Source organism: Perognathus longimembris, chromosome 2, assembly GCF_023159225.1.
Source record: "Perognathus longimembris pacificus isolate PPM17 chromosome 2, ASM2315922v1, whole genome shotgun sequence".
In the NCBI taxonomy this organism is placed as follows: Eukaryota; Metazoa; Chordata; class Mammalia; order Rodentia; family Heteromyidae; genus Perognathus; species Perognathus longimembris.
The window spans coordinates 27,420,559-27,442,469 of record NC_063162.1 but is presented as its reverse complement, the minus strand read 5'-3'; the positions used below and the strand labels follow the sequence as shown (position 1 = coordinate 27,442,469).

General features: G+C 42.2%; 1 long non-coding RNA gene across 1 annotated transcript; it reads left to right on the top strand.

The window, feature by feature from the left end:
• The first annotated feature begins 8,750 nt into the window (after positions 1-8,750).
• On the top strand, positions 8,751-20,955 carry LOC125346253. The gene is made up of 3 exons (XR_007209885.1): positions 8,751-8,815; positions 18,350-18,509; positions 20,779-20,955. It is a non-coding gene; the product is annotated as an uncharacterized LOC125346253 (long non-coding RNA).
• The last annotated feature ends 956 nt before the right edge of the window (positions 20,956-21,911 follow it).

Sequence of the window (21,911 nt, the reverse complement as noted above, 5' to 3'; positions counted from 1 at the left end):
GTCCAGCTGGGAATAAACCCTGGGAGCTCCTCCCACTGACGCGTGCACCCATTGAAGGGGTTCGCCAGACTGGGTAATGGCAGCTGAAAAAAGCTCTGATCCAGGGAGGACCCAAAGACAGAGTGGACACTCAGGCTTATAGCGAGCTAACTGTGCCACATCTAGGGCCCTTTGGACTTTCTGGAATATTGCTTGGAGTGATGGAGTTATTGTAATAACATCATTGGGTGTCTTGCCCTTCAAAGAGTCATGGAGCGGAAGCAGCTGCTCTGTAGGCAGGTGAAGCCAGGGTCTTAACCAGTTAATCTCCCCTAGCAACTTTTGCATCTCTACCATAGTATAAGATGGCTTGAAGGACAACTGGGGTTTAAGGGGGCACACAGAGTCTAATTTAAGCTCTGCCCCCCAAGATCGTAAAGGGGTATACTTTCTGAACCTTGTCACTGGCTATGCGCAGCCCTCCTCTTTGTAGGAGTGTTTGTACCTTGCTATATGCCAAGTCTAGCACTTGAACATCTGCTGATCCAATAATAATATCATCCATGCAAATGATCAAAACAATATCTGACTGGTTCTGAAGGGGTTGGAGAACCTGTGACACGTATTGCTGGCAGAAGGCAGGACTATTAGCCATGCCCTGGGGCAGAACCACCCACTCATACCTTTGGTTCGGCCCCTGGTGGTTAAGTGAGGGCACGGAAAAGGCAAACTTTGCACAGTCTTGGGGGTTAAGGGGAATGGAAAAAAAAACAGTCCTTGATGTCAAGTATGATAAGATTAAGATCCCGAGGAATAGAGGGGATCCATGGCAGCCCCCTTAGGGGGGTGCCTACAGGAACTATTCGCTCATTAATCTTTCTTAGGTCCTGTACCATCCTCCATTTACCTGAGGTCTTCTGTATAACAAATACTGGGCTGTTCCAAGGGCTCAGTGAGTGTCTAATATGCCCTAGGGACAGTTGCTCTGACACTATTTCCTTTAATTTCTCTAATTTGTTTGAGGGGAGTGGCCACTGTTCCAGCCACACTGGGGGTCCTGGAAGCCAATGAATGGCAGGGATGGCGGGAACAGTGGCCCCTAGGCTTGGGGGTGAAGCCCTGTAGAAGAAACAGGAGTCTTCGGGCTTGGGGTATCAGGTGGAGACACTCCCTGATGGTCATTAGGGTCACCTGTCAGGTCACGGCCTGACGAGACCACAGCCTTGGTCTTCACTAAGATATCTCGACCCAGCAGATTGTCCCGTAAGCCGGTCATTATCAAGGGACGCACTTCTCCCTTTTTGCCATCCGGATCTGTCCAGGCAAGCCAGTTCCTAGTTACTTCACTGGCAACATCGCCCCCTATTCCTGTAGTCTGGGGCCTGGGCATCAAATCCCACCAAGGAGGGACTTCCTCCTTTCTCAATACAGTCCGGTCAGCTCCGGTATCGATTAGGCATCGGAACCTTTTCCCGGCTATAGTAACCATCATACTTGGCCTGTCTTCTGAGACTATTGGGACTACCCAGTGGATCTCAGGTTGGTCATCAGGCAGGTCGCTGGGTTGGTCACGGAGCTGGTCGCTAGACCGGCTGCCTCCTTTGGATGACGGGGCTGGAGGGCGCCCCACTACTGGTTTGCTGTTAGACTGGCCGCCTCCTTTGGGTGACGGGGCTGGAGGGACCCCCACTACTAGTTTAAAGGCTTCCCCCCAGCCTCAAACTTGGACTTGCACTCGCTCTGCCTGTGATACCCTTTCTTGCATCGGGGGCAAGGTGTCTTAGGCGGCAACTTGGTTTGGCCGGAGTTTCGTCTTGATGAGGCACTAGGTTTTACAGAACCTGAAGGACATTCTCTCCTGAGATGGCCATGGCCGCCACACCCATAACATCGCCCTCTGCCTGCCCCATTGGCCGTTGCAGAAGCGGGCTCCTCATTAAGTGAGGCAGTCAGCACCTGTGTCCGGCGGGTCTGGGTATTGAGATTCCAACAGGCATATATCCAGCTTTCTAGAGGTTTGTCCTTCATACCTGCACAAACTATCTTATGGTCTGGGGCCATTCTGTCCCACACCAAAGACCTGACAAGTTCATCTATCTGAGACCAAGGAGCCTTCACCTGAATGCTTTCCTCCACACTCTCAATAAATGAGATGAGATCCTCTGTCGCCCCTTGAGTAACTTCTAATGTCGTGGTCTTTGAGGGCCCCTTCCCTAAGGATGTCCATGCCCACATCCCCAAGGCCCACACTTGCCTCCGGCAGGCTGCGGGAAGAGAGACCTGGGGGAAGTCAGTGACATGTGGATTGGCGGGCCCATACATCATCTCGAAGGTGATGGGGATTGGAGGAATGTTTGCAAGAAATTTCTCATCCTGATCAGAGCATGCATTCCTAAAAGCTGCGCACCACCTCTTGTAATCTTTCCTATCTAGCACGGTCTGACCTACGCGTCTCCACGTTTGTGCATTGGAAAACCGGTTGCTCAGGCCACGGAGTAGGGCGTGAGCCCAAGGAGAGTTCGGTCCCTTCTCAGTGACCGTTTTTCTAAGATCTCGGAACTCCTTGACTTCCTCAGGTTCCCACCCATCCATGATGCTTGCTACATCAAAGTCTACCGTCTCTATACCTGGTGGAAAGTCCGGCAACGGCTGCTCCAGTTGCAGAAACGGCAACGCTGGTGGCGATCGCGATGAAAGCGGGGCGGGCCATCGCGGGCTCAGGGCAACCTGTCTGGAGGGGGTAGGGGGTGCGACGGCAGAGGCTGCCGGCTGCCCCACTCCCTGGCTGCGTGTCTCGGGAGTGCGGCATCTGGTCCGGAATCCCGGAAACTAGGCCCATGATCGAGATCGGCCTGCAGCCCCTCTGCGGGCCCATCAGGAAGGCTTCGCTAACTGGCTGAACTGGGCTGCCTCGGTCAGAGGGGCATCTTGGGACTCCCCCCATGGGCTGACGTCACGCCCCAATAGGACCGCCCCTTGGCACTGGCGGTGCCATCTTGGAGGCATCCACGTGGACCTGAGATTGAGACGGGAGGCGGGCCAAGCCAGAACTACCCCTTCCGGTTCCGGACCCGGGAGGTGTAGGAGTGGCTTCCGGCCATTCGGTCCCAGGGCGGGAGGAAGGGTGGTCGATCGGGGACCGCCCCTCCACGTATCGGTCCAGCATCCCCACATTGACAAACTTGTGGGAATCATCTGTCCTCTGTGGGTCTGCTGGAAATTGTTACCAAAAAACCTACAAACAAACTGGAATGGCAATTAAACACTCATTTTGGTAGCCATAATTTTCCTTTTCTCACTTTGCAACAATCATTTAGGACAATTTTACTTCCAAATTTCTTATCTAGAAATGTATTCTTGATCTCCAAAGCCTTTTATTAACCTCTGCTTTAACACTAACACTTTAGCTTTTATCTGCATTGGAAAAACTCTGAAGCTTACAGGCTTTCTGAAACCAGGTACATCCCTTTGCCTCCAGGCTGCCTGTTTTAAAAGAGCCTTTTTTTTCTTCAGTCCCAGTTACTGCAAGACCTTTGAACTCAAATGACAATTTTTCCTTAATGCAAGAATTACAATTACAAAATTAGAAATACTTATCCACTCAGCTTTCCAATAAATTAGTGAGAAACGTTAGCCTGTTTTGCCATTTCTTCCTACATACAGAAAGTTAATGAGAGTTTACTTCTATCCCCATTAGTTTAATATATACTTTAAAATACTTGCCTGATTATATGTAACTTATACACATAAAATTCAGTACCTGAATCATTAAACTGATACCCAAAACAATTTAACAGAAGTGCTTTTAACTGTTCACCAGAATTACAAACACAAGAAATCCAATCTCATCATCTTTGCTTTTTCAATACATCCAAATTGCAAAATAGCACAGGAATCAAATCACATCAGGTACATAAACTTTTTAACCATTTTTAAAAACTTTTCCAATTCTTAGTACCTCTCAAGGGGCAGTTTTAGAAATTCCAGTCAAATCATTCATTTTTACCACCAGGTTTCCAAAGTTCACCTGAAAACAAAAGAGACAACAAAAGGCCTTCATTGGCCTGTCCTATCGAACAGCCTATCTGCATCTTACTCCTCAGAGCTTAACTGTCTTGGTGCTGGCTTGTCCTCTTCCACCATGATTGGACACCTCCTAATGGCTGTCCCACCACATGGATTCCCTCCAGGGCCTGTGCCACCACGTGGGCTGGCTAAGCTGCACCTTTGCCAGACCACCCTTCACTCCTGAGGATAGGCACACAGGCCCATCCTAGGTTTTTCCTGTCCTTTCCTATTGGTCTCTGACTAAGAAACCCAAGCAGTTTTTTTTTTAACAGTGATAAACCTTTACATCCAAATCTCTGACACTTAGCCCTGATTTTTTTTAAATTAAACATTTTTTTAAACTATAGTTCCTCTTTAAAACAATGCAATAATCTTTTAAAGCATTTGGTAAAGCCCAAACTTGATGACCATTTGAATTTAAACTTAAACTCACTCAATTTTACATCATGCTAACAGTCTTGAACATGTTCACACTCACACATGGACACACACACACATGCATATTCAAGAGATCTTATAGCGCACAAAATAAGCATCGGCTGTACATTTTCCAGTGGCAGGAGGTATTTTTGCCAATCTTACTCCTGCAATACCCAATTTTTAAGACAAAACTTTTGACAATGATTTTATTGTTCTCCAGCCTCATTTTCCAGGGCTTGATAGTTTTAGCAAAACGTTTTAGCACACCAAATAATTTTCTGCTGAAGAAGGCTGAGTGGGGGTCCCTCAGAGTTCTTTTTGCAGACACTCACACTCTGATTGTAAGCTGTCGCCTGTACATCTTTCCAATGAGCTAAACATAAATCCGGGGGGAGGGGGGTAGAGGGAGTCTGTTCCATTTTGTCCGTCACAGTCAGGAGATACAGAAAACAGAGAAGAACAGTCCAGACTAGTCCTATAACAATACAGGCAATTTTTTCCTTTTCTGTAACACAATCTTTTCTAGTATATGATTGGATTTACTTTTACTTTCTTTCCTAATTCACCACTGGACCTAGTCTCCTCAGTAATCTCATCCTAGGCCCTTCTGCTTTCAATTTAACTTTCTCTTTTACATCCAAGTCCAATTAACCACATCATTCAGACTAGTCCACAAAATAACAAGAGGTAAAACAATTCCAATAAAACAGAAAAGACAATACATACAGGCCTGATGCAAAACACATAAAGGAACTAAATATGCCATAAACAATCTACTAATTTATAAACTGGTGGTGCCAACAAACACGGGACAAGATAACAAAACAGGTTATGCAGGTTTGACACAAAAGAGACTGTCAGAATCACAAACGACACAGAGACAACAGCGCTGCGCGGTGGGGTCACTCCCCGATGCCTGTGGGTGGCTTAGGCTGGCCTCGCGTCCGCCCCTGTCGGCGGCTGTGGGTCAGGACTAGGGGCTGACGCATCTGTGTCCTGGGCTGCCGGCGCCGGCAAGTGGGGTACAGAGGGGGATAGGGTGGAGGAAAGATTTCTTTTGAACAGATATCGGGGTAGGGGAAGGAGCTGATGGTAAGAAAGGCTTTACCCAAGCAGGGGCATCTCAACAAGTTCTCTCCAGGTAACTATATAAGGAACCTGGTCTGGATGGCCTGTATGGGCAGTGTAAATTAGGCGCTGTAAAATCCTGATTTTATTTATCTCAAAACTCCCTTCAGGAGGCCAGTTAGCATCCTCAAAAGTGGGCCATTCTGACTTACATAAACTTATCCACTTTTCTTTCTTGATGGCCACACTCTGGTTCTGAGCTATCTCCTTAACCTCCTTCCAGTAGGCTAGAGTCAAGTCTAGAGGGCTAGATGGTACATTACTCATGGCTCTGATCAGGTGTTCAGTCCAAGAGGCTACAAAAAACAAAACAATTATAACAGTACAAAAAGAATCAAATACACAGGCCTGAGGAAAAGAAAAGTTACTAGTACGAGTTGGAGATCTCCCAAGTTGGCCTCCAACCTCCTGCAAGGGTGCAGAAGGAGTGTACCCAAGTTCAAGGTGGGTGGGTTGAGCCTCGGTGAGGAGACCCTCCCGGTCAGTGCCGGCTAGAAACTGGACCCATTTGCACCCTACCAGTATCAAGGCGGGGTTCCAGGGGTCCCCCTTCAAGGGTGGAGGGTCTGGGATGTGTAACAGTTCCTTCAGGGCTGTCATATAAGCATGTCCGCTTCGACAGTCCCTAAAAAAAAAATACGAGTTGGAACGGCCATCCTCAAGAGAGAAAGTGAAAGTAAAACACAAACAGACAAAGGACAGGACAAGGCAAATCAACAGTGCTGTTTCTCACCTTTGGGGTCTGGGGTCTCGGGGGTCTCTGGGCATCCAGGACGAGCCCCCAACTGTTATGCCCAAGTCACGAGAAGACCACCGAGAGCCAGACATTCCGAAATGCAAAAACAAGGCTTTATTCAGGCAAGCTGCAGCCCGGACCTCGTCCTACACACCGACGCAGTGAAGGTTAGGAGGAAGACCCAGAGCTGAAATCTTACAGGGTTTATAAAGGCAAAAATCACAAAGTTACAGTAACCAGATGTGCAAGCAGGACTGGGGTGCTAGTACAAATCTGATTGGCTTGGGGCTTGGGACATTCCAGGGTGGTCTAGGGACATTCCAGGGTGGTCAAAGCGGCCGGAACATCCCCAAACCGTTTGGGCCATCTGTGCAATGGGGGTAGTTGTGGTCTGGTGGTTTCAGTACAAACAGCTCTGTTCCTGGAATTTGGGTGGGCTCTGGGTTACTCATAGTTTAAACAATCAACAAAATGGGGGCTGCCTGAAAATGGAGTCATTTTGGCTTTTCACTACATAGTATTTCCCTTGCAATTTTCCGACAAATGAGTGGCATTCTGTATGTCACAGTATAAATATTTATGTACGAAATTTCCCAACATTTCAAGTTGTGTTTGTCAAAGTATCATTTGTATATATAATAATTGTAATCAGAGAATCATGCATAATATGTAGGTGAAATTTGAGGTTTTTTTTTTTTTTTTTTTTGCTTCTATCTGAATCTCTTCCATTTTTTAGTTCTCAAAGGTCTATAGCCCTGTGTTCACTCTGTATTTTGGCTTGAAGCCATCTGTTGTGTTACATGGATATGAAGCAGTAAAGGAAGCCCTCGTTGATCTATGAGAGGAGTTTTCTGGAAGAGGCAGTTTGCTAGTGGCAGAAAAAGTTAATAAAGGTCTTGGTAAGTGTATATCCATTTGTGTGTGCACACGTGTGTGTGTACATGCATACATGTGTATGTGTGTGAGAGAGAGAAAGAGAGAGAGGCAGTGATCATGAGAATGAGACTTGAGGTACTCAGGCAGTTGCTGGCCATCCTTTGGTTGCCACCTGTCAGTTTCCTCTTCTTTGTCTGGGAACTTCTTCCTAGTTTCTGTTTCCTATTCTGACAGGAATCCTTTTCAGTAATGGAAAGAGATGGAAGGAGATCTGTCGCTTCTCTCTTATGACCCTGAGGAATTTTGGGATGGGGAACAGGAACTGTTAGGGCTGACCTGAAAACTGGAGTAACTAAAGTTCTAGTGTTAAAATTATAACAGCGTCTAAACCCTGGTGATGACTCCATCATAGAGGGCTGCACCCCAACCCGTGAGACTAGTTTCTTATAGTTTGACATTTAAAAATGTAGGGAGAACTTGTTCACCTCTATACCTGGGTAACAACCATGGTAATGGACAGTGAAAAATGATCATAGTCATAGACTATATAAATAACCATAATAGTAGTAGAAATGCCATGGTAACTGTTGGGTTGGTTTACTTATGATTGAGTACTGGATTGTTTTAGCTCACTCAAGCTTGCTTAGTGGTAATGTGCCGGAGCCAGCCAGCAGCGAAAGGGAATCCTAATTGAGGGGGAAAGGATTAAAGAAAAAGAAAGATACAAGACAAGAGACAAAAGACAAATGACAAAAGATGGGGTTTGGGAGGTCTGCAGCTCAAGACTGTAGCTCAAGACTGCAGCCCGTTTATTCTTAACTTCCAGCTTATATGCAGTTTAGGAACCAGGGAATAGCATAGGGTTACTAAAGTTCAAGAACACAAAAAGGCTTGGAGTTGGCAATATCTGATGGCAGCTAAGACAGGATGAGGTTGGTTAACATAAGAATGAACTGCTGTGGACATAGTAAAGCATTCTGATTACTGCTGTCTTTCCAGTAAGCCATGTCCTTGCACGACCTTGAGAATACAACACAGCCAGAGGTCAGGATGAACTTTGCTGCTGGCTGGCTCCCAACAGTAATGGGGAAGCATGGTCGCAATTGTTAAAATAAAGTTGGTACTAGGTCAGCTGACCACAAGTAAATGGCTTGCTTAACCCATTTGTTATTTTCTCTACCCTCTGCATTAACCCCCTGCATCAGTGCTACGTGACCACCTGTTGTCAATTCCTGATATCGAGGCCAGTTCCTGATATCAAAGCCAAAATAGATAACTGAAAGGGTAGATAGCCAATAGAAATGGGACAAGACTTGCTTGCTAAATGCCATCCAATCAAATATCTGCCAAATTGGAAATACCCTTCCCCTGTTGTAATCACAATAAAAACCCTGCCTATCTGAGGGTTGGGATTCTCAATCCAGATCCGTTGTGTCAGTGACGGTTGAGAGTCCAGGCTCAAGCTTGCAATAAAGACTCTCGTGCATTTGCATCGGTATTGGATCCTTGGTGGTCTTTGGGGACCAGAAATCTAGGCATAACAGAACATTGAGGACAGAGTTCAAGAGGAAGCTGGCTGTCTTGTGGAGGAGTTGAGGAAAACCAACAGTATGTATATAAATGTTACTGACATCTGTCTATCTACCTGACATCTATCTATTCTAATAAGATCTCTGGAAACGTTTCAGAGGTTGCTTTGAGGATAGTAGTTGTCAGTCCTCACATGTAGGAGGGATGGTATGATACTGAGAACCAAGGGAACTTTTAAGTGTTTGTACCTATTGCATCTGTACACATGACAGTGTAGGTATTAAAGACCAATTAATTACCAAACTTTGTAAAGATAGAAGGACTAAAGCTCATTTTAAAAAGTGTTAACAGAGCAATATTTTTCCTATAGTACAATTATGATCCAACTATTCTGGAGCATTTACTCAGGAAATGCTTGTTAGGTGGATGTGATTGTAGTGGGCTCCTATTCTCTTTTGTGACATGCAAAATACTCCTGTGTTTTCACCTAGTAGGTGTTTCATAGGATCAGTCTCACTGACCATCATGTATGGGGATTCTTTCAAAACCTGTATTGTGTGTACAGTTTTCACCACAATAGTGCTTCTCTATGATTTTGTGTGCAGGTATCTTTATTATTCCCTCTTTGATCATGATTTTTATATTAAGTAATAACTGTTCAATAAAAGCCAACTGGGGTTATCTAATGTTACTATTTACTGTATTGTTTTTATGTTTTTTCGAAAATTTATACTATAATGTAATCTGCCAACTTATAAAATGATTTACTGAAATAAATATCAGTCATTTCCTGTTTAGACAACCTTTCCTAATAGTAAGTTGGCTCACTTTTTAGCTTACCTTCTAATATCATTTATCTTTATTTGTGTATTAATCATGCTTTTTCTTTGCTATTTTTTTATGCTGTTTTGATATCTTGGACTGCCTCTCTCAGGACTAGCTAATTCCTAACAATAGCAAATATATTCTCTACAGCATGTCTATGAAGTATAAACCAATCTACCTTAAGCCTATACCCCCAATTGCCTCCTTTATCAAATTCTCATACACCATGTCAATATTCTTGCTCTAAATAACCCAAAGAACCCTACCACATGGCACAAAACTATCTATAATCATTCAAACTATCCAATCCTAAGCTTACCTGTTATGCTCAATGGATGTTATGCTCAATTTTCGGACCCCCACAAAGACCACTGTTGTGCCAAGTCGCGAAACCACCACCAAGAAGACCACCGAGACTCAGACATTCCGAAATGCAAAAGCAAGGCAAGGCTTTATTTAAGCGAGCTGCAACTCGGGCCTCGTCCTACCCACCGACACAGCGGAGGTTAGGAGGGAGCCCCGGGCTGTGATTACACAGGGCTTATAAAGGCAAAGAACAAGGTTACAACAATCAGGTGTTCAAGCAAGCAAGATTAGGACACAGGTACAAATCTGATTGGCTCAGGGTTCGATTCTAAAATAGGGTTCACGTGGTAAAATGGGGTTCACGTGGTAAAATGGGGCCTGACTTCAAAGTCTGGCACTTCATTTCCCCCTTTTTCTTTTTGGTACCTTGGGAGCCAATCATGGCTCCATTCTGTCCATTTCAATGGCTTGCATGTCTAAGGGATGATATAGAGGTAAGGCATGGGCCAGTAGGGCCCAATGTAGTAACCAAAGGGCCTGTCACCATTTCTTACAAGTATAGTCTCTGTATCTCTGTTTTGCATGCCTCTAGTTTATCCTGCCTCATCTTCCCAAAAACAACTCTGGTCCCTCGGTTTTAAAGGGGGGCTGATGGGTGAAGATCATCCATCTTCTGTAACTTCTTCAGGCTGACTCAGGGGCGTTGACCTTACCTAGCCAGGGACCTATAATCTTAGTCTACTTTACCAAGGGACTGCAGGATTACTGCAAACTGAAAATTAACTTTCAGCTATACAGACTTACCATTAGCTGTATAGTGTTTAGTATCCAAATGTAAGCAACAAAATAATACATAAACTTCTCAGCTGTGCTCTAAGGGTCGGGTGGCTATACCCGTATTCCTGAGCAAGCCCAAAACTACCTAAAATAAGGGGGTCACCTCACTTTGGAGTGAGCTGCCAAAATAACATCAACACTAGCCAGGGTAGTAAGGAAAGAAGGCAAAAAGAAAATTATAACAATATTCAGTCTAACTTTCTTTTCTTGAGGTGAAGGCGAAGCGGCTGAGTTGGGTGCTTGGAGACCTCCCATGTTCCATCACGGTAGTTGTCGTCCAGGGCAAAGGGGTCAGCTGGCCTGGCGTGGGAGCAATGAACCCAAGTGGCGATGCCGTCTAGGGTTCCTTCTACCGTGGTTCTAAGGATTTCAGTCCCCTGCTCTGAATAAATGGGGGGTAGGGACAGAAGCAGAATCATATAATGCCTTAAGTTGGGGTTACATTCTTGTGCACGAGCTGCAAATAATTGAGTTTACACAAAAATTCAGCATCATCCAAATCAGCAAGCAATTCAGTCTGAAGGCTAGGGATAATGGGCGGGGGGTACCCGTACATTATTTCAAAAGGAGTAAAGCCAAGCTGATAGGGAGAATTTCTTACTCTAAGCAGAGCTAAAGGAAGGAGTGACACCCAGTCTGTGCCAGTCTCTAAGGCCAGTTTAGTTAAGGTCTCTTTTAGAGTCCGATTCATTTTCTCTACCTGTCCTGAACTCTGGGGTCTATAAGCACAATGCAATTTCCAATCCATCTCCAGTGCTGCAGCTATTCCCTGACTTACTTTTGAGACGAAAGCCTGTCCGTTGTCTGACCCAATGGTGGATGGGAAGCCATACCTGGGTAGGATTTCTTCCAGGATCTTCTTAGCCACTACATTCGCAGTCTCATGCTTTGTTGGATAGGCTTCAACCCATCCTGAAAAGGTGTCTACAAAAACTAGCAAATATTTGTAATTTCTGTGAAATCTACTTCCCAATACACGACTGGCCTATTCCCACAGAGGCGAGCTCCTTTAGTAATCTGTTGATTGGGGGCATTGGCAAGCTGACAGGCCTTGCAATTTTTAACAATATCTTCAATAAGTTGATCTCCTTGTCTAATTTTCACTTTGGAGTGTCGAAGCAAGTCCTGCATATTTCAGGTTCCCATGTGAGAAACTCAGTGGATTCTCTTAAGGATCCCCTTACCCAGCCCTTGTGGCAGGATAAGTTTCCCTTCACAAGTTTTCCACCAGTCATTGTTTCCTTCTCTGTGCAAGGGTTTTGTGGGCCATGGGAATTTTCTTTATCCACTCCAAGCCTTCTTGGGAATACTGGGGCACAGGAGGCAAAGCTCATGGCCCTGGGTCTACTAAAGTCTGTTCCCAGGAACTCTGACTTGTCTGGCTGATTTAGGCACAGGGATTTTCAGCACAGTCTATGTGCATCTGACAGCCAACGCTTGCTCTCCTGACTGGCTGGGGAACTAATCTCTGATGACCTAAAAAGTTACCTTTGCAGGCCTTTAACAGATCTCAATAAGGACACAATCTCAGGTCTACAAGCTTTCTTTCCTAAACAGATGTATCAGCTTAAAATTCTCACTGCCAGTCAGAGCTTTGAGTAAATGCGGGGGGTTGAGATTTTAATCTATCCTCTCATTTGACAAACTTACCCTGACTAACCACTCTCACAGATGACTGGAAAGTTCCTGCCCAGGAGACAGACATGGGCATTGGAAAGGCATGGTTATGAACTATTCTTCTAGGACTTCCCGGCTTTGATTAACTTTTGAAAGGCCAAACAGGAGTGACTCTAGGATCTGACACCATCTCTGCCATCCAAGCAGTGGCTTACTGCCTCTGGATGCTCCATCACTTTTGTCCCAGGAGGAGTGACTTTCCACTGGACTTGGACTCAGGGCCTGAGCACTGTCCCCCAGCTCTCCAGCTCAAGACTAGCGCCCTACCACTTTGAGCTCCACACAACTCCGTTCCCAGCACTCTGCTGGCTGCTTAGAGACAAGTCTCTCACAGGGACCTTTCTTTGCCCGGGCTGGCTTCGAACCACAGATTCAGATCAGTGAGTCTTATAAGGGGTCACTTTACTCCAATTAGAAGCAACAAGGTGGTCCACACAGAAGTAGTTTTTAAGCATGCTCTCTTACCTGGAACTTATTAAGGGTCAGTATTAGATCTCGACAAACTTGTAGGAATCACCTGTGCTTCTCTGTGGGCCTGCTGGAAACTGTTACAAAAAACCTACAAAGAAGCTGGAATGGCAATTAAACATTTTGGTAGCCATAATTCTCCTTTTCTCACTTTGCAATAATTATTTAGGACAATTTTACTTCCAAATTTCTTATCTAGAAATGTAGTCTTGATTTCCAAAGCCTTTTTAACACTAACATAACACTTTAGCTTTTATCTGCATCGGAAAAACTGAAGCTCACAGGCATTCTGAAACCAGGAGCCGCCCTTTGCCTACGGGCTGCTTGTTTCAAAAGAGCCTTTTTTTTTTTTTTCTTCAGTCCCAGTTACTGCATGGCATGAAGACCTTTGAATTTTTCCTTAATTCAAGAATTACAATTAGAAATACTTATCCATTCAGCTTTCCAATATATTAGTGAGAAACATAGGCGCATTTTGCCATTTCTTCCTACATACATAGTTACTTCTATCCCCATTAGTTTAGTATATATCCTTTTAAATCCAAATTTCTGACACTTAGCTCTGATTTTTTAATTAAACATTTTTTTAACTATAGTTCCTCTTTAAAACAATGCAATAATCCTTTAAAGCATTTGGTAATGCCCAAACTTGATGACCCTTTGACTTTAAACTTAAACTTAGTTTTGCATCATACTGCAGTCTTGAACATGTTCACACTCACACATGCACACACACATACATTTTCAAAAGATCTTAAAGCACGCTGAATAAGCATCGGCCATACATTTTAAGACAAAAACCTTTAACAAATGATTTTAGCATTCTCCAGCCTCATTTTCCAGGGCTTGATAGTTTTAGTAAAACATTTTAGCACACCAAACAATTTTCTGCTTAAGAAGGCTGGGTGGGGGTCCCCCTAGAGTTCTTTTTTTGCAGACACTCTCACTGATTGATTGTGGGCTGTCACCTGTACATCTTTCCATTGAGCTAAAGTCAAGTCCAGGGGAGTGGAAGGAATGTTCTCCATCATCCGTTTGTCAGTCAGGCACAGTGCAAGAAAGAAACACACAAAAATAATCACAGGCACAAAGACCAGACAACACTTACAGACAGACTTAGGGAGCCACAGCTTACAGGTTTGACTGTGTCTCTCCTGCCCCTGTGAGGGGGCAGACCACACAGTCTCACTGAGTCTCTCCTGCCCCCGCGAGGGGGCAGACCACACAGTCTTGAGGCTCTCTCTCTCCCGTTCCTGTGTAGGAGCGGACCAGACAACCCCAAATATAGAGTGGACTAGACGGACGCCCGTTAGAAGGGCCTCCAGGTCCAGTCCTTCAGGTTCAGGGTGGTAGTGGGAAGCCTGAGCCCCCTGTGGAGGGCTTGTGGTGTCCCCCAAGTCCTCCAGGACTGCCTATACGAGCATGTCCACTCTGGCTGGTCCTTCACTACCTACAGGTTCAGATTCAGGCGGCTGGCCTAAACAGAAAACAAAACTACAAATCACACAGACACAGACACACAGAATGAACAGCGCTATTTTCTTACCTTCGGAGTCTGGGGTCTCGGGGGTCTCTGGGGCCATCCCGGACGAGCCCCCAAATTTTGTGCCAAGTCGCGAAACCACCACCAAGAAGACCACCGAGACTCAGACATTCTGAAATGCAAAAGCAAGGCAAGGCTTTATTTAAGCGAGCTGCAACTCGGGCCTCGTCCTACCCACCGACACAGCGGAGGTTAGGAGGGAGCCCCGGGCTGTGATTACACAGGGCTTATAAAGGCAAAGAACAAGGTTACAACAATCAGGTGTTCAAGCAAGCAAGATTAGGACACAGGTACAAATCTGATTGGCTCAGGGTTCGATTCTAAAATAGGGTTCACGTGGTAAAATGGGGTTCACGTGGTAAAATGGGGCCTCACTTCAAAGTCTGGCACTTGACCACCAGAGATCCACACCAATGCAAAAGGAAAAGTAGTGTTTATTGCAAGCTCGAGCTCGGTCCTCTGTGCACTCGGGAACCTGTGATGCTAAGAGGCCCTGAGGCTAAGGCTTCCAGCTGTTTTATTCACTCTTTGGAGAAGGCAGGGACTTAGCACCCATCATAGCATCTTTTAAGAAATCAACGCACACCACGGGAAAATTATAAAACAATTCTAAATCATGTTTGGTGTATTTGGTGGCGGGAAGGAATCTGGAAAGGGTCATTGGTCAGATCAAGGGACCGACACATTTAAAATTGATTGGTTAAGCCATTAAGGGTGTAGCAAGGGGGATAGTACACAGCTGCAGGGTTTTAGATACTGGAAACCACGCCTGGATGGGGGAGTTCTGGTAACCCTAAAACTTGTTTTTCTTCTTGGCTGGTGATAGGTGTTTATGGTTTTTCTGAGAACTATCTGCTCCAGGGCGTTTTATGGTCCTTAGCTGCAAAGCGGTTTATAGAAGCAAAATTAGCAGTTAGTAACTACAAAATGGTGATTATAATTTTTAATTTCTCATACCTTCATCACACCTACCCTATCTCACCCATTCCTTTTCATAGAAACCCCAACAAAGGTCCTATTCTTTGCGTTCATTTTGCCTACGGACCCACCGTGATGTCTGTCTGTATTCCTTCTACCCCTTTGGTGGTATGCAGGTCCTTTCTCACAGATACTGAAACAAACCATGTTTTTAAAGACAGTCTATCTAGGAGCAACTTTGATTTGATGTCTTTATCCTAGCTGAATAAGAACACAAAAAATTGACTTTGAAGATTGGTGGTACTTGTCAATCTCCACACTATCCCTGTACTCATCTGTGAAGTGTTTAATCACAGTAGGTCAGACTTTCAGCTTAGATTCCAAATTACTTTGTCTCTTTTAAATGAGGTAAAAATTAATAAAAATCAAACTTTCATTCTAGAACACACACACAGAGAATCTAAAATTAAGATTTCCAAATTATCTCATATCTTCTAAGGTAAACAAATGTATTTTTCCTTTTTTTTTTTTGAAGTAGTAGAGTTTGAACTTAGAGCCACTAATTCTTGCTCAGCTTTTTTTGCTCACAGATGATCCTTTACAACTTGAGTCATACCTCCACTTCCCAAAACAAATAATTTTTTATAAATTTAAATTTAATTTTTTTATCAAGATGATATACAGAGAGGTTACAGTTATATACATAAGGTAGTGAGTACATTTCTTAATATTTTTACAAACAATTAGTGCCCTAGTGTTTTCAGCAGAAAAATACAGTTAATTACTAAAGAAATTTCATTATTCTTTGACTCTATTGTTTTTTGCATACTTTCAGAAATAATAATTGTACATATATAAGGAGAAAAATTTCATAATTTGACTCATATATTAGTTTTATTCATCAAATCAGTATAGTTAGCATTTCTATCTTAAAAATTTATCACTTATTCATATGCAATAAATTAATGTAGACTTCATCATATCTCCAGATTATGTTATAGAACTAAAATGTATTCCTCCTGTTTAACTGTATTTTGATACCCATTATCTATCCTTCCTATCTTTCCTCCTAGCTACCCTAGCCTTTACTGCCCACTAATCTGCTTTGTTTTTCTATGATATGAACATTTTTAGCCTCTACCAGAATGAGAGAATGTGGTATTTGCTTTTGTGTCTGACATACTTCATTAAATACAATGTTTTCTAATTCCACCCATTTTATGCAAAATGACAGGATTTTATTCTTTTTATTTCACATCTTAATCACTGTTATTTAAAATTCTCTAAGAGATCTGTGGGACTTTTACAAGTACCTACATTCATTAAAAGATTGTAAACATTTCATGAGTCTTGAGCAATTCTTTTACAGACATGTCCAAAACTCACAATATTTTACAAAGCAAACTATGACAAATGAAGAAAATGAAGCAGTTTCAGATTGTAGAAATGAGGTAAAAGAAAAGTCTGAGGGCTCACTATGGTATATCTTTGCTGTTCTGTAAGTATTTTATTCTTTTTAATGACTGAAAAATATTCCTTTGGGAATATATACTATAGTTCTTTATCTAGCTATCCACCTAGGGGCATATTTGTTGATCCCATTTCTTCAGTGTCGTAGTGGCATGCATAACAATTTGGGCCCAAATTATCCTTAATTTCATGTGAATTTGTAGGCTGTTCACATTTAAAATTTCCTGATGATTGGATTTTTAAAGTTAATTTATAATATAATTTAAAATTGCTTCAGGATATTTCTTTTTCTCTACTTTCTTTCTCTATAAACTGATAAAATTTACCTAAGTAAAGGTCAAATTAAAAATAATACAGGTAACAAGTTGGATAAGAAATGTACTCACTGCTTAATTATGTATGAAACTGTAACCCCTCTCTACATCCCTTTGACAATAAAGAAATGAAAAAAAAAAATACAGCACTATCCTGTTGTTATAGAGCAGTTGACCCAGAATCCCACAAGAGGGCAGACTTTGCCTATTGTAATGAAAATTGAGATCTGATGGTTTTCTGGTGCAGGAACTATTGGTGTCTTATTCATATTAAAGTAAAAATAAAAAAATCCCTCCATTTATTGATTTGATTTCTGTGTTTTCCATGCCATTTAAATTTGAAGTGAAGATTTATTATTTCACTCTTATTTTAGGCAAATAACTATCTTCTTGTAGTTTGTATTCATTTAAAATTTTCTTTTCATATAACCTGGATGTCTTTTGCATTTACACATTTGTTTCCTCAACTATCTTCATTTGCCAAATCTTTCTCTCTACTTTTCCACTCTATGGATTTTCTATGCAATTTCTTCAACTATTCACTATGTATATACGTTTTTTGGTTGCTATTTGTTTCTTTTTATTTTAATACTTGTTTTCTTGATTTCAAAGGCCATATGATTCTCTGCTGGAAACTTTAATTATTATGTATTAAAAAATGATGTCTGGACAGAATATGCTTAGCGGTGGAGTGCTTGCCTTTTCTGCATTAAGCCCTGGGTTTGATTCCTCATCATCACATAAATAGAAAAAGCTGGAAGTGGTGCTGTGGCTGAAGTGGTAGAATGCTAGCCTTGAGCAAAAAGAATCCAGGGACAGTGCTCAGGCCCAGAGTCCAAGCCCCAAGACTGCCTATACCTAGGGCATAGGTATGGTTCAAATGGTAGAGCACCTGCCTAGCAAATATGCGGTCCTGAGTTGAAATCATAGTATTTAAAAAAAAAAAAAAAGGTCTTCTTTAAATGTTTTACTTTTTTTCCTCCAAAATAACAATCACTTTAGTGGTCAGAATAGTGTAAACAAGGGCAGTGATGTTAAGAGAGTATTTGGGTAACTGCTATTAAATAAGATAGGATGTAATGATTAAGTTAGGTCTAAAACTGATGTGCTGATTTTAAGTATGCTGAAGTTTTACTGATAGGGAAAGTCTAGATCAATACTTCTGTAGACCTTTTCAGATTATCTTTTTCTACTACGAATCACAGGTATTATGTGCATATATTAACAATGATTTTAGTATTTCCAATTCTTCAGGCTCACCTGTGATCCCACTTTTATCTTGGGCTGTGCTCCCTGCAATGTGATCTGCTCCTTTATTTTCAAAAATTGTTTTGACTATAAAGACCAGAATTTTCTTAACTTGATGGAAAAATTCAATGAAAACCTCAGACTTATGAGTACCCCATGGATCCAGGTGAAGTCAAAAGCCTTTCTTCTTGAAAACATGTTTCTTTTCTCTGACATATTTGTGATTTTGTTTTGTTTTGTTTTTGTTGCCAGTCCTGGGGCATGGACTCAGGGTCTGAGCACTGTTCCCTGGCTTCTTTTTGCTCAAGGCTAGCACTCTACCTCTTGAGCCACAGAGCCACTTCCCGCGTTTTCTATATATGTGGTGCTGAGGAATCGAACCCAGGACTTAATGTATATGAGGTGAGCACTTTACCACTAGGCCACATTCCCAGCCCCCATATTTGTGATTTTACAAAGCAAATCTGCCCATGTGCCTGCCCATGAAGTGATTGTTGGATACCACGGTCCTGTTTAGATAGTAACAACATGCTAAGGACAACTTAGGAAGAAAAGGCCTGAACACAGGGCTGCCATTCAAACCCATTGGCTGGTGGTTTTTCCACCAACCTGCAGTTTCCAGGCAGTTCTTTGATGACTGATTGATTACTCAGTGGATATTGAGAGCTCTTACTGAAAAGCTTCCATTAACCACAGGCTTGTTTGCCAGTCAAAACAATCTTCTTCACACATTACTTGGCATAATATGCTAATTTAGGGTATCAAAAGTGGAGGATGTTTAGGAGCACAGATGTTGACAGAAAAAGAGTAGGGCTTCCAAGTCAAAAATTACCAAGATTGTCTGAAATTGGGATACTAGAAGGTAACCAGGGTCTGATGAGCACAGTGGTTCATGCCTAGAATTGCAGTAGATGGAAGTAGGAGCAAATTCAAGGCGAGCCTAGGAAAAGTCAGCCAGACCTTATCTCAAATATAAATATGCATATGAGTTGGGAATATGGCCTGGTGATAGAGTGCTTGTCTCATATGCATGAAGCACTGGGTTCAATTCCTCAGCACTACATATACAGAAAAAGCCAGAAGTGGTGCTATGGCTCAAGTGGTAGAGTGCTAGCCTTGAGCAAAAAGAAGTCAGGGACAGTGCTCAGGCCCTGAGTTCAGGCCCCAGGACTGGCAAAAGAAAAGAAAAATGAAAATAAACAAAAGAGTCAGGGGACTAGTTGAAATTGTAAAACATGCTTGTCCAGCATGTATGAGACCATGGGTTCAATCTTCAATACAAAATTTTAAAGAAGGAAGGAAGGAGGAAGGAAGGAAGGAAGGAAGGAAGGAAGGAAGGAAAGAAGGAAGAAAGGAAGGAAGGAAGGAAGGAAGGAAGGAAGGAAGGGCAGACAGACGAAAACTAGGTGTAATTCAGGCCTTTAATCCTAGCTACTTGGGAACTGGAGATCAAGAATGGTAGTTGGAGGCCATTCTGGACATAAAAGTTCAAATGATTGTTTTTCATCTAATAGCTAGGCATGATGGGACAAGGCTGTCATCTTTAGTGACATGATGAAGTATAGGAAGGAAGATCACAGTCCAGGTTAGCCTGGGCATAGAGAAAAATCTACTTGAAAAGTAAATAGTAAAATAATAGTTGGAGCTGTGGCTTAAGTGGCAAAGTGCCTGCCTAGCAAGCACAAAGCACTTGAATTCAGTCCTCAGTAGTATCAAGAAAGAAAGAGTGCCAGCAAGGGAGTGAGCAACAGAAAGAGGAAGAGAAGGGCATAGGGAGGAAGAGAATGAGACAGGGAGGGCGTGAGAACAGAAGGAAGAAACTAGGGGTCAGCATGATAATATGATATAAACCATAAACAAACATTACAACATCACCCTCTGTGGAGATGGTATGTTGTATACTCTAAATATAAGGTAATTAAATGACTTTGTAGAAGTAATTTAACCACTTTTGTTTACAAGTACTTATCTATACAATGTTGAGTTGGAATCATCTTCTCCTTGCACTCCTTCCATGATGCTAGTCCTGAGATTGATTGCTAGTTGTAGAAATAGCAGGGAGTGGTTCTGTGCTTTGTATTGGGTTTCTGAAACTTCCTTAACCTTTGTCCTTATTTAGGAGGGATGTGAGGCATAGTAATTCATGCTATTCTGTATTTCTAGGTTGTAGGTAACAGGAGACAATGGATACAAAGGTACATTAATATATTAACATCAATGCATGAATGTAAGATAGTTTCTTTTATCATCTGGTAAGTTTATTCCCGTTTCCCTGCCAACAGAGAGGATACTTTTCCATGTATCATATACATGCAACTGTTTCTCCTCACATTAAAGATTGCTTTTATATTCACCCATTTTAACCAGAGTTTACATATGATATTCATGTCTTTATTATGTGTTTTTTTATTTAATGAATTAAAAAAAAATTTAAGGTCTGCAATACTTTTCCCATTATCATTGATTATCTGCCAGGAGTCACAACAAAATTCTTAAAAACTTTGCTGATGTGAAAAGTTATGTTTTGGAAAAAGTAAAAGAACATCAAGAATCCCTGGATAGCAATAATCCCCGGGACTTCGTTGATTGTTTCCTGATTAAAATGTAACAGGTGAAATGTTATTTTTTGTTGCTTTCTGTACTGACCAGGAAAATGTATCTGGTTTCCTGTTTCTTAACAAGAACACTTGCTAAGCGGGTACTTGTTAAGTACCCACTGTGTGCCTGGATCTGGACTAAGCATCATGGAAGATATAAAATTCAATGACTGGACTATTCATATACACAAGTACTATTTTGGGGTACTAATATTTTATCTATAAAGAAATGTATAAATCAAGCGAGTTGGAAATACAAATAAGTTAGAAAATGTAATTTATCAAGCCTAAAACATAAGTGGATAGATTCTATCACAAAGATAGGATAGTAACAGGTTTAACCTAGCTAGTTTTCCCATATAATCTGGGAAGTTTGAGGAACATGGGAGAAGATTTCAAATGGGTAGGTAGATGATATACTGAAATATGAGTGGTGGGAAAGAGATAGAGGGAGATGGCTTAGTTGTACATAGCCAGAAGTGAATCTGAACAAACTTATCTCCACTCTAGTAGTGCAGATGCCTTGCAAGTACTCTGAAAACCTGAATGTTGACACTGATGTGAATGTATGCATGTATACATGTAAGAAGCAGAACAAGAATGAAATTCAAATAACGCTTAGGGAAAATTATCCTGGAAGTTCTGCAGAATGATTGTAAGGAGAGATGAGATCAAATATGAGTGTTGAGATTTATTATCTCTTTGAATTGTGGCTTGATAAATGTTTGGGTGTTGGAAATGTAAATTCAAGGTGTCCATCTTGTTAAACATTTAGAATTTGCTATAGGTTTTAGCTTAAATTTTTAAAGTGAATAAGAGCCAAATAATAGAACTATTTGGAAAATTTCAATAATGATATTTATTTATTTGATCAGTTTAGTCAAAGAAGAAAAGATGGATAATGTGAATTTGAATAGTGTTTGGATAGGCTTGGAAACTGATGGGCCGCACAATGTAGATTCTATATGGTA